This window comes from Gopherus evgoodei, unplaced genomic scaffold, assembly GCF_007399415.2.
Source record: "Gopherus evgoodei ecotype Sinaloan lineage unplaced genomic scaffold, rGopEvg1_v1.p scaffold_68_arrow_ctg1, whole genome shotgun sequence".
In the NCBI taxonomy this organism is placed as follows: domain Eukaryota; kingdom Metazoa; phylum Chordata; order Testudines; family Testudinidae; genus Gopherus; species Gopherus evgoodei.
Genome location: NW_022060089.1, coordinates 194,552 through 208,706, shown reverse-complemented (window position 1 = coordinate 208,706; position 14,155 = coordinate 194,552). Strand labels below are relative to the sequence as shown.

Below are 14,155 nucleotides of genomic sequence, written 5' to 3'. Positions count from 1 at the left end.
GTGAGGTAGCAGAGAAGGGCATTATAAAGGAATGTTTGGTTGAAGAGCACGAAGCAGAAGCCACTGCATCAAGCACTCTGGGGTGGGTGTCCTGGATTATGAATTAGATTTAGGATTATGAATCTCGCTTGTGGAATTTTCCCTAATTAATGTCAGGTTGACTTCTCTCCTATCATTAAAACTTCCTTTCCTAAGCTCAGACTGTGTGCTCAAGAGCAGGGATGTCTAGCCTCCCAGAGGTGCCTAGGAGGGGTGTGTAATTTCCCAAGTTACTGGGCTGGTGCTCTTCTTTGTTGTATTGTTGAAAAGGAACCTCTAGATACAGAACCCAGCCCTGGTTGTTGCTGGCTTCACCTGGCGGAAGGGTTACATGTATGTCATCTGGGTTTCTTCAGAACTTGAAAAGATCACAACATCTCACCCTTCAGTCAATCGCTTCTCAGCAAACTAAGCTCTAGTAGCTCCTCTGCCCCTGGGTTAATAGATGACTGGTTCTCCTCAGGTTCTGTTCTGTCAGCCTGTAGCCTGTACCCTGAGTGGTAACAGGCATTGAGATCAGTGTAGAAAATAATCCTTCTCTGAGCTCTCACTCTCTAGTACATAGTAACCTCAGAATCTGTTATTCAGGCAGGATGCAGGTTTTCAGGAAGTGCATTTAAAAGTGAAATGCATGTGGAAATTCATTTCCCATATGAAAGTAGTTTGCTGCTCCCTGACTGCCTATTCATAAAATCTGACCTGTATTCATAAAATCCATAGCATCCAGGAAAGGGATTGGGACAGACTTGGAACTGAGCTGCCATAAGGAATGTGTATGTTAAACCCAGTTCTTTTCATGTTTATGTTATGGTTATCTTGGGTTAACTATTTCCATGATTACGTGATGGCTATATTGGATGAAACCAGTTTGGCTCTTCTTAGTTTAATAGCAGGCTGCTGGAAAATAAGCAGGAAGGGAAGCAACAGCTGAAGGGAAGTCATCTCTCAGTCAGCACTTCAGGGAGGCTGAGAGAAAACACTGGAGCTACAAGCAGGGAATTCCCTGCTCCTGGGCTCCAGTCACATTACACAGCCTGTTTTGCCAGCCCTGGGAGTCTGTCCAGAGGTGAGGTAGCTGTTGCTGAGAAGCTCTTCAGACTGACAGGCACAGACACCACTGGGGAAATCTGAAAGCCTTTGGTCTGCCTGGGTGTTCATCAGAGAGGGAGTGCTTGGGGTCAGATAAATGTGCAGACTTATTTTTTTTTGAATACCCTCTTATTCTTCCATTTTACGCTTCATTCCTACTGTTCAGATTAAGCAATATTTTGGTTCAATAATGTTGGCTGCTCATTCATATCATCGCTAATAACAGCCTCCCTGAGGAAAGAACCAGAGTTTCTGAACCCACTCGGACCTGCTTGCTAAGCACAGTTGACCCACAGTGTGCAGTAGCCCAGGTCCCAGTCTGAGGGTGGGAGGACAGTGAGATTACATCCCATGAGAGGAAAGGCTATGAGGGCTGACATCTGGCACTCAGAGACCAGAGAGGGGACTGAGATGCCAGTGGCCCTGTAACTCTGAGGAGTATCTATAGGGAAGAAAGGCTGGAGCCTTCAGCCAATCAGGAGATAGAAATATGCCTCATCAGACTTGTTACCAAAAAGCAATACAGCTCTGAATTCCTGCATTCACAATTAAGCCAGGAATTAAAACCTATGAAAATGTATTTGCAGATAAAATTCCCAGGAGTAAGTAAACTTGTGGCAATTTGGGAACTAGTCACTGATATTCCATGGGGGTCTCCTCTCACTCAGCCCCTGGCAGGATCAAGCCCAGAGCTCATAGCACCACTAGAAATGGGACAGATTGAGAAATTCTGACTCGTGGAATAGGGATCCTAACATTCCAAGCTCGCTTTGACTTTCACATTTCTGTGTAGCTTGAATAACCCGCCATGGAGCATAGGCAGATGTAAGGCAGAAGTTTCCAAGCTACCTAGCACAGCCTGCCCTCTAGCCTCTGTCACTGAGTCACACCGACAGCCCAGCTGAGTTCGCTGCTACTGCACAGAACATCTGCCAATGTAAACAGCTTGCAGTCTTTACACTTCATTTCACATTTTAAAGATAGTGAATCCTGCTAATGTACTCAATTCCTGCTAGACGTGGAGCCGCTGAGACCAGGAGTCTTACCCGAAAGGATAAGTAGTCATTGGAGAGGTAGCACAGGCAGCAGGCAGTATCTGTTCAGATAGGGAGGGAACTGTCTTTATGAAGCATGTCTGCACATTCTCTTGGGGCCACTTAGCCATCAGGGAACCTCAGCTGCTTGGCTAAGTGTGCACCAGCTTTTGCCCCCATCACGGTCAATAGCAAACTACAGGAGGCCAAATCCCAGGAGATACAAAGTAATCCTACCTAACAGTTCTGCAGCACAATCCCTGCTGCAGGCTCTTTTCCTGGAATCCAGGCTTGTCATCACTGTTCCATATGGTTCTGATTAGGGGCTACCTCAAAGGCGGCCGAGAGATAATGATGATGCTGTCACAGCTCTAATCTTGCTGAAATAACATAAAATAGAAGAAAAATAATATAGGACCAGATTTCTCCCCGGCAGCCCCCTTTCCTGCATTACAAACCCAGGGTGCATGCCAGGGAAGGGAGATTCCACAATACTCTCTACGTGGAAATTTCCCTTCAGTCATTCGTATATGGAGCCTTGTGTAATCTCTCTTCCCTGACCTGCATGCTGGTTTTGTAATGCGGGGAAGTGGGCTGCCATAGAGAAATCGGGTCAAATATTGACCCCCTCGAGGGGTTCTAGTGGACTGGTGAGGTATGATTTCCTTTTGCAAAAGCCACGTTGAATCTTCACCAACAAATTCTTTTCATCTATGTGTCGGGCATTTTGTTCTTTACTATAGTTTCAAACAGTTTGCCAGGCACTGAAGTCAGGTTGACCAGCCTGCAATTAACACGATCACCTCTGGAGCCCCTTTTAAAAGGCTTCAGATTAGCTGTCCTCCAATCATTTGGTACAGAAGCTAATTTAAGTGATAGGTTACAGACTACAGTTAGTAGATCTGTAATTTCACATTTGAGTTCCTTCAGAACTCTTGGGTGAATCCCATCTGAGCCTGGTGACTTCTTACTGTTTAGTTTATCAATTTCTTCCAAAGTCTCCTCTAATGACACCTCAATCTGGGACAGTTCTGCAGATTTGTCACCTAAAAAACTGGTGAATCGTGATTTCCCTTGGAGAAGCTGTGTTGACTTTTCCCCAACATAATGTGTTAATCTTTGTGTCTGATAATTCTGTTCTTTACTATAGTGTCAACCAATTCACCTGGTACTGAAATTAGGCTTACTGTCCTATATTGCCAGGATCACCTCTGAAGCCTTTTAAAAAAATCTGCATCACATTAGCTATTTGCCAGTCATCTGGTACAGAGGCTGATTTAAGCTATAGGTCATATATCACAGATAGTAGTTCTGGAATCTGGTATTTGAGTTTATTCAGAACACTTGGGTGAATCCCATCTGGTTCTGGTGACTCAGTACTCTTTAATTTATCAGTTTGTTCCAAAATGTCCTCTAATTACACCTCAACTTGGGATAATTCCGTATGTCCGTCACCTAAACAGAATGGCACAGGTTTGGGAATATTCTTCACATCCTCTGTAATGAAGTCCAAGGCAAATAATTCATTTATCCTCACCTTCCTTGAGTGCTCAATTTTCCCATGGACCCATTGATTGTTTGGCAGGCTTACCATTTCTGATGCACTTTGAAAAAAAACTTGTTATTATTACTATTTTTTTTACTTTTGCTAGTTGCCCTTGAGATTTTTTGAGCTAGGTACGGAGTATCAGCAAGCCCTGTTCAACAAGTAAGAGTCGAACCCTGAAAAAATTATGAGTTTGGTTTAAAAATACTGAGATTTAAAAATAAACTTATATGAGATTCTTTTTTAATTATATTTGGTTTCTCGACCTTTGAGGTCACCTGCTTCAGGTTTTCTACCTTTTCTGCAACACATTTTTTAAAGAAACTTTTTTAAAGAAAGCTGGAAGCTGATATTCTTGCATAGTCTCTGGATTCCAGAAGTTGGGGCTTTAGGAAATATTGGAACTAGTATGAGAGTCCCATTAACATCCCAAGAGTTGGAGCTGCTGGCCATATCTCAAGCAGAGCACCCACAAACGAAGGCACTGAAGGTTAGTTAGTGGTCATTTCCAGTCACACAGTCTGTCAGTGGCAGAAACGCTGTTTCCGTCTGCACTGGGTTACAAAGCCCCCGGCTGTAAGGAAAAAGTCTACACCACTGACAGCTGGACATAACAGTGACATGCTCGCAGAGTCACTGGTTCCCTAGGCACAGCTCAGAGGGTCTCCGCCTGTTGTTGATGCATACACCCCATAAGCAAGGCCATACACATTCTTAATAGAAAGGGACATGACCCAAGCCCAGCTCCAATGCCTGCTTCTAGATCTCTCTTTGACCCAAACAATCCCCCCCTTCCATTTCCATCCACACACAAATTTGGAGATGTTGGAAATTTGGATGCAGGGTGTGAGGTCTAGCTCCACCTCAACAGCTGTTTTTACTGCTCTTGGAGTGGGCAGGGGTCAGGAACAGATGGAGAGGCAGCCCAGCAGGGCTCTGTATGGCCAGACAATGCTCTCCAGATCCTTTGCTCTCTGAAAGCACATCCTGATTCCCCCTCTTACTGCCGAGCTGCAGGAGGATCCCAGAACTCCCTCATCAAAGAGGGCTGTGCTAATGACAGGCCTCATCACCAAGGGGTGTTGGGAAGAGTTCAGGTTCTGCACTCAGAGATCCAAATCATCCTTATGAGGGATACAGAGCTGATATCTCCCTAAGGCACTTAGCTATGGCATCAGTTACAATAGCATCTGAGTGCCTCTCAAACTGTAACATATTTGTCAGTACAACATCCTGTGCGATGGGGCACTGCTATTAACAACACTGAGTCAAAGACATCTGTCAGGGTTCCTTCCCCACTCTGAACTCTGGGGTACAGATATGGGGACCAGCATGAAATACCCTCTAAGCTTATTTCTATCAGCTTAGGTTAAAAACTTCCTCAAGGCACAAATTCCTTTCCTTGTCCTTGGACAGTATTGCTGCCACCACCAACTGATTTAGACAAAGATTCCAGAAAAGGGTCACTTGGAGTCCCCTTCACCCCCTTTCCTGGGGAGGATTGAGAAGAATATCTTCACCAATTGGTACAATTTGAACACAGATCAAACCCCCGGGTTCTTAGGACACTGAAAATCAATCAGATTCTTAAAAGAATAATTTTATTTTTTTTTAAAAAGTAAAAGAATCACACCTGCAAAATCAGGATGGAAGATAACTTTACAGGGTAAATAACATATTTAAAACACAGAGGATTCCCTTCTAGGCTTAGCTTCAAAGTCACAAAAACCACAAATAAACCTCCCTCTTAGCAGACGGAAAATTCACAAGCTAAAATGAAAGATAATCTTACACATTTCCTTGCCTTTACTTACAATTTTTGTAATCTTAGATGCTCATTTCACGTAGTTTTTTAGGAGATGTATTTTCCCCACCTTGTCCCTTTCTCGTCCAGGGAGAAAACAAACAAAGAAAGCACATACAAAACCTCCCCCCACTCCACAGATTTTAAAGTATCTTCTTTTCTTATTGGCCCTTTAGGTTTTTTGAGCTTCTTAACCCCTTACAAGTAAAGGAGGGATTTTATGCTACTCTTAGCTTTATGTTCAATTACAAGTAAAAGTCACCAGGACCGGATGATATTCACCCAAGAGTTGTTAAAGAATTCAAATATCAAATTGCAGAACTACTTACTGTTCTATGTAACCTATCACTTAAATCAGCCTCTGTACCAGATGACTGGTAGATAGCTAATATGATGCTGAATTTTTTAAAAAGATTCCAGAGGTCACATGCTACCGCATGCCCTGATGAATCATATGTTTCAGTGCGTTTGGCTCTGGTGGCCATCATTTTGAGTTTAACCGTGTTACCTCTGTTTGTTTTAGATCTAGAGATCATAGGAACACATGAAACCACAGGCAAATAACATCTACAATTACAACAGCATCTATCATTTTGTAGTTTTATTAAAGTTACCAACAAAGTAATAAATGTTACAGCATATACAATTTCTATAGATAAATATAATGAACATCCCCAGTTATACCTACAGACATACTTGCATCTTCCTAGATGGTGTTAGAATCTGCTGGCCCTCTCATGGTTTGCCACTTAGATAAAATTAACAGAACAGGAATATGCATGAATTTTACTTGGTTGATTAATACCCCTGCCATAGGTGTGGCAGTGAGACCAATAACAGGGTCTTTCTGCAATTCTGGACATTTCACTGAGTTATGTGAATCATGGTTATTTTTCACTATCCTTGCCTGTGCCTCTACTTTCAAATATTTATCAATAACTTTGACTTTATCTAAAACCTTAATTTAGATAAGGGCTTTATATTTTTCCTTATTCTTATGCTTTAGATTGTATTTGATTATTGTTTCAGTTCTTACTGACCTTTGACATTTAGTTCTGTTTTCCCATGATCCGTATGGAATTTCATTACTGATTGGAAAAGTGTGAACTTCCCCTGGAATATATGTTTTACATCGTTCTCCCCTAGATTCGTCCAATAAGGGAGAGATTTTCCCACCAATTTACTTAAGACGTGCTCAAATTTTACATATCATATACAAGAATAATATGTTTCCCTACTATTTCTTTAAAAGTGTTGGTAAAAATTGTTATGAGTGACTGGGTGAAGTATTTAGCTGCCTGATTTATTTGGAAAATAGTATACATAACTTTCTTCACATTTCTGAACCTTCAGTGGGAAATCCTTCCACAATAGCAATTTTTGCCCATCTTTCAATCCCAGTCTGTACAAACCTGGCATATGATTTTGAACCTTATGAATTGCTAAAGTTGTACTATTAGTTCATGCAGTAAACAAAGCTTTATTCCAAGTCTTAGATATAAACTGTTTTTGGTTTCGTTGATATTTCCATTTAAAGAAGTTTTTAGTTGACAGGCCTGGTATTCCAGATTGGTTTTGGTCTGGGTTCCTTCTTTCTTGTACCCAAGATACTATTATTTGCAAATTTTTAGCTTTAATAGGCAAATTTGAGCTCCGTTCCAATACAACTGTCAAGGCTGATTCCCCACTCTGGCATTTCGAGTGCAGAAGGTGGGGACCTGCAAGGACTCTGAAAACTAATACTGGCCACTCCAGACTTGAACTAAACTCTCAAGGTTACAGCTTCTCTCTGACCATAGATGGGTACATGTTGCCATCACCAAAGTGCAAACCCCTTGGATTCAGGAATACCAGATACCTCTAGATGATATGGTTTGCTGGGATCTGTTGCTTGGGTCTGGACGGACCAGCATGTAAATGCATTTGTAGTAAATGAAGGCCCTAATAAAGGCCCAGTATGAGGCCTGAGGCCTGAACTAAAATAATGGCCAAAACTTTGCTAACATAAAGCAAAGTGAAGCTGTGAGCAGGCAGGCCCTGCTCACAGAAGTTGGCAAGAAAAGGGCTGGTGCTGCAAGAAGATACGTACCTAAAAGGTACTGAACACTAGAGATCAGAACATTCACATACTTGCACATTCCACACAGATAACAAGGAACAGACTGACCCATCCCAATGACAGGGGCAAAAGGGTAATATGATGGATAGAGTTGTTTTGATCGAACCAACATGTACAAGGTGAGAGGCGGCACCTTACTACGTAGAGGGGTTGTACCTTGCTACGTAGAAGGGTTGTACCTCAATACGTCAGGAGTGATGTGTAACTTGTTTGTACCTGTGTATAAAAATGTATCCCTGGGGCGATGTCTTTGTCCGGCCTAGGGGGCAGTGGAAAGTCCTGCCACTGACTGAGCCGAGTCCATTGTCAAGAGGCACTCTGTCGCAGTATGCCCGGTAGACTAAGTACTCTACGGGGACCCTGCAAGTGTGTCCGAGCGCAATAAACCTAGCCGACGTGCCTTCGTACCTTACTAGACTCTGTGGTCATTGGGGGTTCTCTTCGGGTCTGCTGTGTCAGCTATCTGCAGAGCTGGGGCAGCAAACAGAGGGAACACACGCACACAGCCGAGTGATACCAACAAGGAGAGAGCAGAGCAGAGCACCACACCGGTAGCATCTGACAACACACCTCTGACAACACTGGTGACCCTGACCGCTGATCTGGTGAGTAAGCGAGCTGTCCACTGTAAGAATCGCAATCTAACATGACAGAAAACCTCGAGCTAGGGAACCCCCTTATCCCCTCCCCTTTGATCCCCATGGAGTTTTATAAGTCATGGACCCGCTGGATTGCCAGTAAGGGGGGTCCATATGAATTGAAGAATGGGGAAACATGGACTGGCATATGTAGAGCTGAGACTCTAAGAAATAGCAATAAAAGTAAAAAAGCAAAAATTCTGCAACTACTGTCTGTGGCAGTGAGATGGCTGAAACAGCATGCTGGCATGCTGGCCAAACAAGTAATAGAAAAAGCAGGGCAAGTAACAGTAACAAAGAATGAGTTAAAAGAATCAAAAAAAGCTACGCAGCCCTGGAATGCTCCCACCGCCCTTGCAGGGTGGCAAGCAGCCCAGAGACAACCAGTACAGGAACAGAGTGAAACACTGGAAACAACTGTAAGGAACCTAAAAAAATACATGTGCCATCTCCTGTTATAAATATTGGTGGTAAACAGCAGGCTTCAGGTAGCTACCCTGTGCCTGAAGAATGGGGACAGAAGTGGAAAGAGGTGGTCCTAGTAAAATTAAAACATGAAACTGGGTCCACTGCATTGCGACCATCACCTTATGATAAAAGCCGGGTTCCAGTTAAACTTAAACCGGAACCTAGACTGGTTCCTGTCAGTACGGGACAAGTAAGTGCACAGAAGGAAAGAGTAGCAAACAATACTCTCATTGAACTGGTAAATCAAATGAAGGAAAAAATAAAACAGTTCACAGAGCACATTAGGAGACAGGAGCTGCGACTCGATCGCAGGGGAGTGAATAAAAAAGAATTTCAAAGTGAAAAACTAAAATTAAGCGGGTTAACACCTAGAATTGATGCATTAACCCATGGAGCTGCCCAAAAACAGTTAACTGCAGCAGAAAAGGGCACTCCCACTATCCATTTGGCATGCACACAAAAGCAACAGACACTTGGGGAACAAAGTCAGGTTTTACAAGAGCAGGTAACTACCCCCAATCTCCTTTCAGAGCCAGGATAAAAACCAGGGGCGCAATCCCCAACTGTGCAGGTTCCCAATTGCTTTGACCCATGGAACCACACTTTGCGCTTATATCTGAAAATAGAACCTTCTTTCTCATATATTTTTACATACTAGTTAAGTTTTGTCCTTTATTTGTTTTCTCAGTTTGCTAAACTTGCTGCTGCTGCTGTCTGTACTTTCAAATGCCTTGATAGAGTTAATCTCTCTTGGCTCAGGTCTCGCTACCTATCTAGGTTGCTCTTCACCCACATCCCCCTTTTTCCCCCGCCTCTCTTCCCCTCTACTTTTTCTCTTTGTTTTAAAAGTGAAAAGTTATAGTTTTTACAGAAACCTCCAAAGGATAAAGCAATTAAAAACAGAACAAAATAAGAAACAGAAAGAAAATAAGGTAAAAACTTTAAATCCAGTAAATTAATTATTTTAACCCTTCAGGAATGCAACAGCTGGAATTATTCCTAACTTTCTTGAAGATATGGTTGCCAAGCAACAGAAATGCACTCTCTGCTTCTAATCCTAACCACTAAGTAATATTTGAAACATGGGCTTTTCTTATTCCACAGAGCAGAGTTTTAAAATAATGTTAAATATAAAGTAATGCAAAATTCCTTGTTACCAAATTAATACAATAAATTTGGCAAGTATTAATATATTTTTATCAAATTCCTGCTACAAGTTTTCAATAAGGTAATAACTTATTCACATGTTTAACCCTTTTTAATTTTATTTTTAGTGGTGTTATTTTGTATAGTTATGAATAGAATTCTGGCACCATTTGTTTTTAATTGTAAGTGTGTCCTGTATGTCCTGTGTGTGTGTCTCGTGTCTATGTTGTGTGTGTCACGTGACAATTTTTTTAAAATTATTTTTATTTTTAAATTTTTATTTTTTGTTGCAACAAAAGTCAACTTTATACCCTTTTAAAAAATATATGAGATGTGGTACCACACTACTTTAAAATCATGGTTGGGGTATAATCATAGTATTATTAACACCAATTTTTTGTGCAAAGTTCAAAAAGATTTCAGTTACAAATATATGTACATATATTTCTGTCTCAACAAATAATGCAATTGCAAACAAAAAGAATTCTCTTTTATCAATCCCAGTTTTGTTTTTTAAGTTTTTTTTTAAATTGTTATTCAAAGAAAAAATGTAAGGGGAAATCTCAACATTAAGGTAAAGTATCACAAGTGAATACTCTAAAAAGCTTGTTGAAGTTATGTTACTAAAAACAAAGTGTTCAGGAAGGGAAAGCAGTACCCCTTCTCATGAAAGATTGTGAGCATTTATTTTAGCTGTTAAGCATTACATTTAGTATTAAATATTAGTAATGCACCCCAAATGAAAATAAATGTCTATACAACAACTGCCAAAGTATAACTTGAGTTATAAAAGGCTCGGTCCCTATTACATTGTTCTTATTACACTGTAAACAAACTAAGTTGAAACTGTGTATTAAGTTTGGGTTACTGAAAACAAACAAACAAACAAAACAAAAAAACAAAAAACAAAAAAAACTTTACTATGTTAACTAACAAAAGTTGTTTAAGTTGCATCCCACAGACCAAAAATGCCAGAAAATATCACACCCTGAAGACACCAGATAATAACTGTATACAGTGAAGAAACCTCCATGCATCAAAAAAAGAAAAATGTTTTGTAAACAAGACACTGTTCAAATACACTTCTATCTACCATATATGGACAATTAAGTTAACAATCAAACAAAAACCACTAGCTGGATCAGAAAACCTGTCATTTAATTTTAACTTAATTACTGTGTAAAAATAACTGAATTGTTGCTGTACTACTGTACTATCATTGTACTGCTGTATTATTGTTGTATTGTATTATTGCTGTACAACATCTACAATGTGTATAACATTGCTAAACTGTTTAACCAACCCACAGGTAAAAATCAACAAACGAATGGCAGCAAACACCATGAAGGCAAGGAAAAAAAAAAACAAATTGGTAAAGAAATTAAGTTACATAGCAACTACAAATTGGGTAAACAAATTGCCTGTTAGTACCAGTCATCATTTGAGTCAGTGACACTGCATCCTAACTGAGGTACATGTTAGTCAAAACAATCTTGTTCAGTATCTGGGTACCAATATTAAATCCTAACACAGCAATATTTGATAAATTGGTTACTGTCCATTCAGTAGGTTATCTGGAAGACTGCATCCATAAGAAACAATTGGATCTACATCAACTACTGGTGAATCACAGAGCAGTTCAACCAATGGAACAGAGAAGCTACCCACTTCTGTTTCCTGCCCAGTAAAGCTGACCAGATGCTAACAACCAGCCTTAAGGATAACCTATAATATGAATGGACAGTACTGTGTAGTAACTAATTACAATATATTTATATATAAAGGCCTCAGTGATAGTGTCACTACTCCAGATTTCTGTTTTACTTCTCATATACATAGCACTGTGGGACACACGATCACAATCCCGATCCCAGTGTGTTAAAACATTTAGCCTACTGCTAATGATGAGACAGGTGATAACTGGAATTGCCCTAATGGAAGTGTGTTTCTATCTGTGTCACCAAAGTAAAAGGGCCAGAGTAAACCAGCAGCCTGGAAAACCATGGTTACACTTGGATATAAGTTGTTGTCATATGTACACATACATACTATACATATATGCCCATACACACTACTAATATATGCTATATCCATATAATTCATATATATTAATTATTTGGAAGTGCCTCTAAGGATCAATCATAATATTACATTCCTCAGTCATGGTCCCGGGCCTAACATTCCCAGGCCCACCATAAGGGACTAAAAAATAATTGGATAATAAAATCTGTCTCTCAGTCGTATGAGGGAATGTGCAGACTAAACAGACAGATGGGGCATGAGTGTATGGATGGTAAAATAAGATAATCACATAACAGTGTTTAGCCCACTGGGTTATCTTTAGTCTATGCATTATGCTTTTCCATGACGATGGGTAAACATCCTCCCCATAAAAAGACAAAAAGTGGGGGAATGTAGTAAGTGAAGGTCCTAATAAAGGCCCAGTATGAGGCCTGAGGCCTGAACTAAAATAATGGCCAAAACTTTGCTAACATAAAGCAAAGTGAAGCTGTGAGCCAGAGGCAGGCCCTGCTCACAGAAGCTGGCAAGAAAAGGGCTGGTGCTGCAAGAAGATACGTACCTAAAAGGTACTGAACACTAGAGATCAGAACATTCACATACTTGCACATTCCACACAGATAACAAGGAACAGACTGACCCATCCCAATGACAGGGGCAAAAGGGTAATATGATGGATAGAGTTGTTTTGATCGAGCCAACATGTACAAGGTGAGAGGCGGCACCTTACTACGTAGAGGGGTTGTACCTTGCTATGTAGAAGGGTTGTACCTCAATACGTCAGGAGTGATGTGTAACTTGTTTGTACCTGTGTATAAAAATGTATCCCTGGGGCGATGTCTTTGTCCGGCCTAGGGGGCAGTGGAAAGTCCCACCACTGACTGAGCCAAGTCCATTGTCAAGAGGCACTCTGTCGCAGTATGCCCGGTAGACTAAGTACTCTACGGGGACCCTGCAAGTGTGTCCGAGCGCAATAAACCTGGCCGACGTGCCTTCGTACCTTACTAGACTCTGTGGTCATTGGGGGTTCTCTTCGGGTCCGCTGTGTCAGCTATCTGCGCAGAGCTCGGGCAGCAAACAGAGGGAACACACGTACACAGCCGAGTGATACCAACAAGGAGAGAGCAGCGCAGAGCAGAGCACCACACCAGTAGCATCTGACAACACACCTCTGACAACAGCATTCATCAAATTAAAGCAAGCAGTAACACAGGCAACTTCGTTTTTCAAGAGATTGTAGCGTGGACGTCCAATGTGATCAAAGTTAGGGACAAATTCCCAATGGTCTCCTGCTAAGCCTAAAAAAGAAGGTAAAGAATTTATGTTAGTGGGCACAGCCAATTCCCAAATTGCATTCATCTTCTGTTGGGCAGGTGTCAGACTTCCTTGAGACAATGTGATGCCTAAAAAATACACTTTGGGGTCTATTAGTTGCACCTTTGCTGGGTAACACTTTAGTCTTGCTTCCTTAATGATTTGTGGAAGTTCATCCAGGCACTCCAGATGTTCCTCCTGAGTCTCTGTATATAAACAAATGTTATCTACATACTGAAAAAAGCAGATGGTCTGGAAATCTAGACAGAATTCATTTCATTTTTCCATGGAAGATAGTTGAACTGTGGGTGAAAATCTTCTCCTGAAATTTTAACAGTCGTATTCATCTTTCCAAATGTATGCTTATGTTTAGCAAAAGCATGCTTAGTTAGCAGTGCCTGCACATCCGTTTTCCCTTCTGCAATATTTTCTAGGGTATACATTTCCGGTTTTGTTACAGTTGAAACAATGTTACAAATGGAAATGACAACAGATTGATTGTTTAGTGCTTGTACTATAGTTATGCAGAGCAAGTGACTGGTTAAATCTATAATGCCTCCATGTTTCCTCAGAAAATGTATTCCAATAAATTGCAGGGTTTGTTTAAATTTGCTGGTGCAAATACATTTTTGTTTCATGTTCCCTATTTTTATCACTACTGGGTTTGATAACACAGATGTGATTTGGTTACTTGCAAATGCTGCTAACACTCTGGATCGTCCTGATGCTAAAGGGGATGATTTTAAATTTTGATCATTAATTATTCAGATTGAGGTGCCAGAATTAATAATAAACAGAAAAAGGAGGCCCCTTACCATTGCGGATACGGTGGGTCCCTCGCTTACATCTCTTCTTAAAGAGGCAGGGGTCCTTTTGGCATTTGGCATTCTGTTCCTCTGAGTCTACATTTTTCTTCACTTCCTGATTCTCACACTCCAT

General features: G+C 41.0%; 1 pseudogene; it reads right to left on the bottom strand.

The window, feature by feature from the left end:
- LOC115643707 overlaps window positions 1–14,155 on the bottom strand; it is a 17,042-nt pseudogene extending 2,887 nt beyond the window's left edge.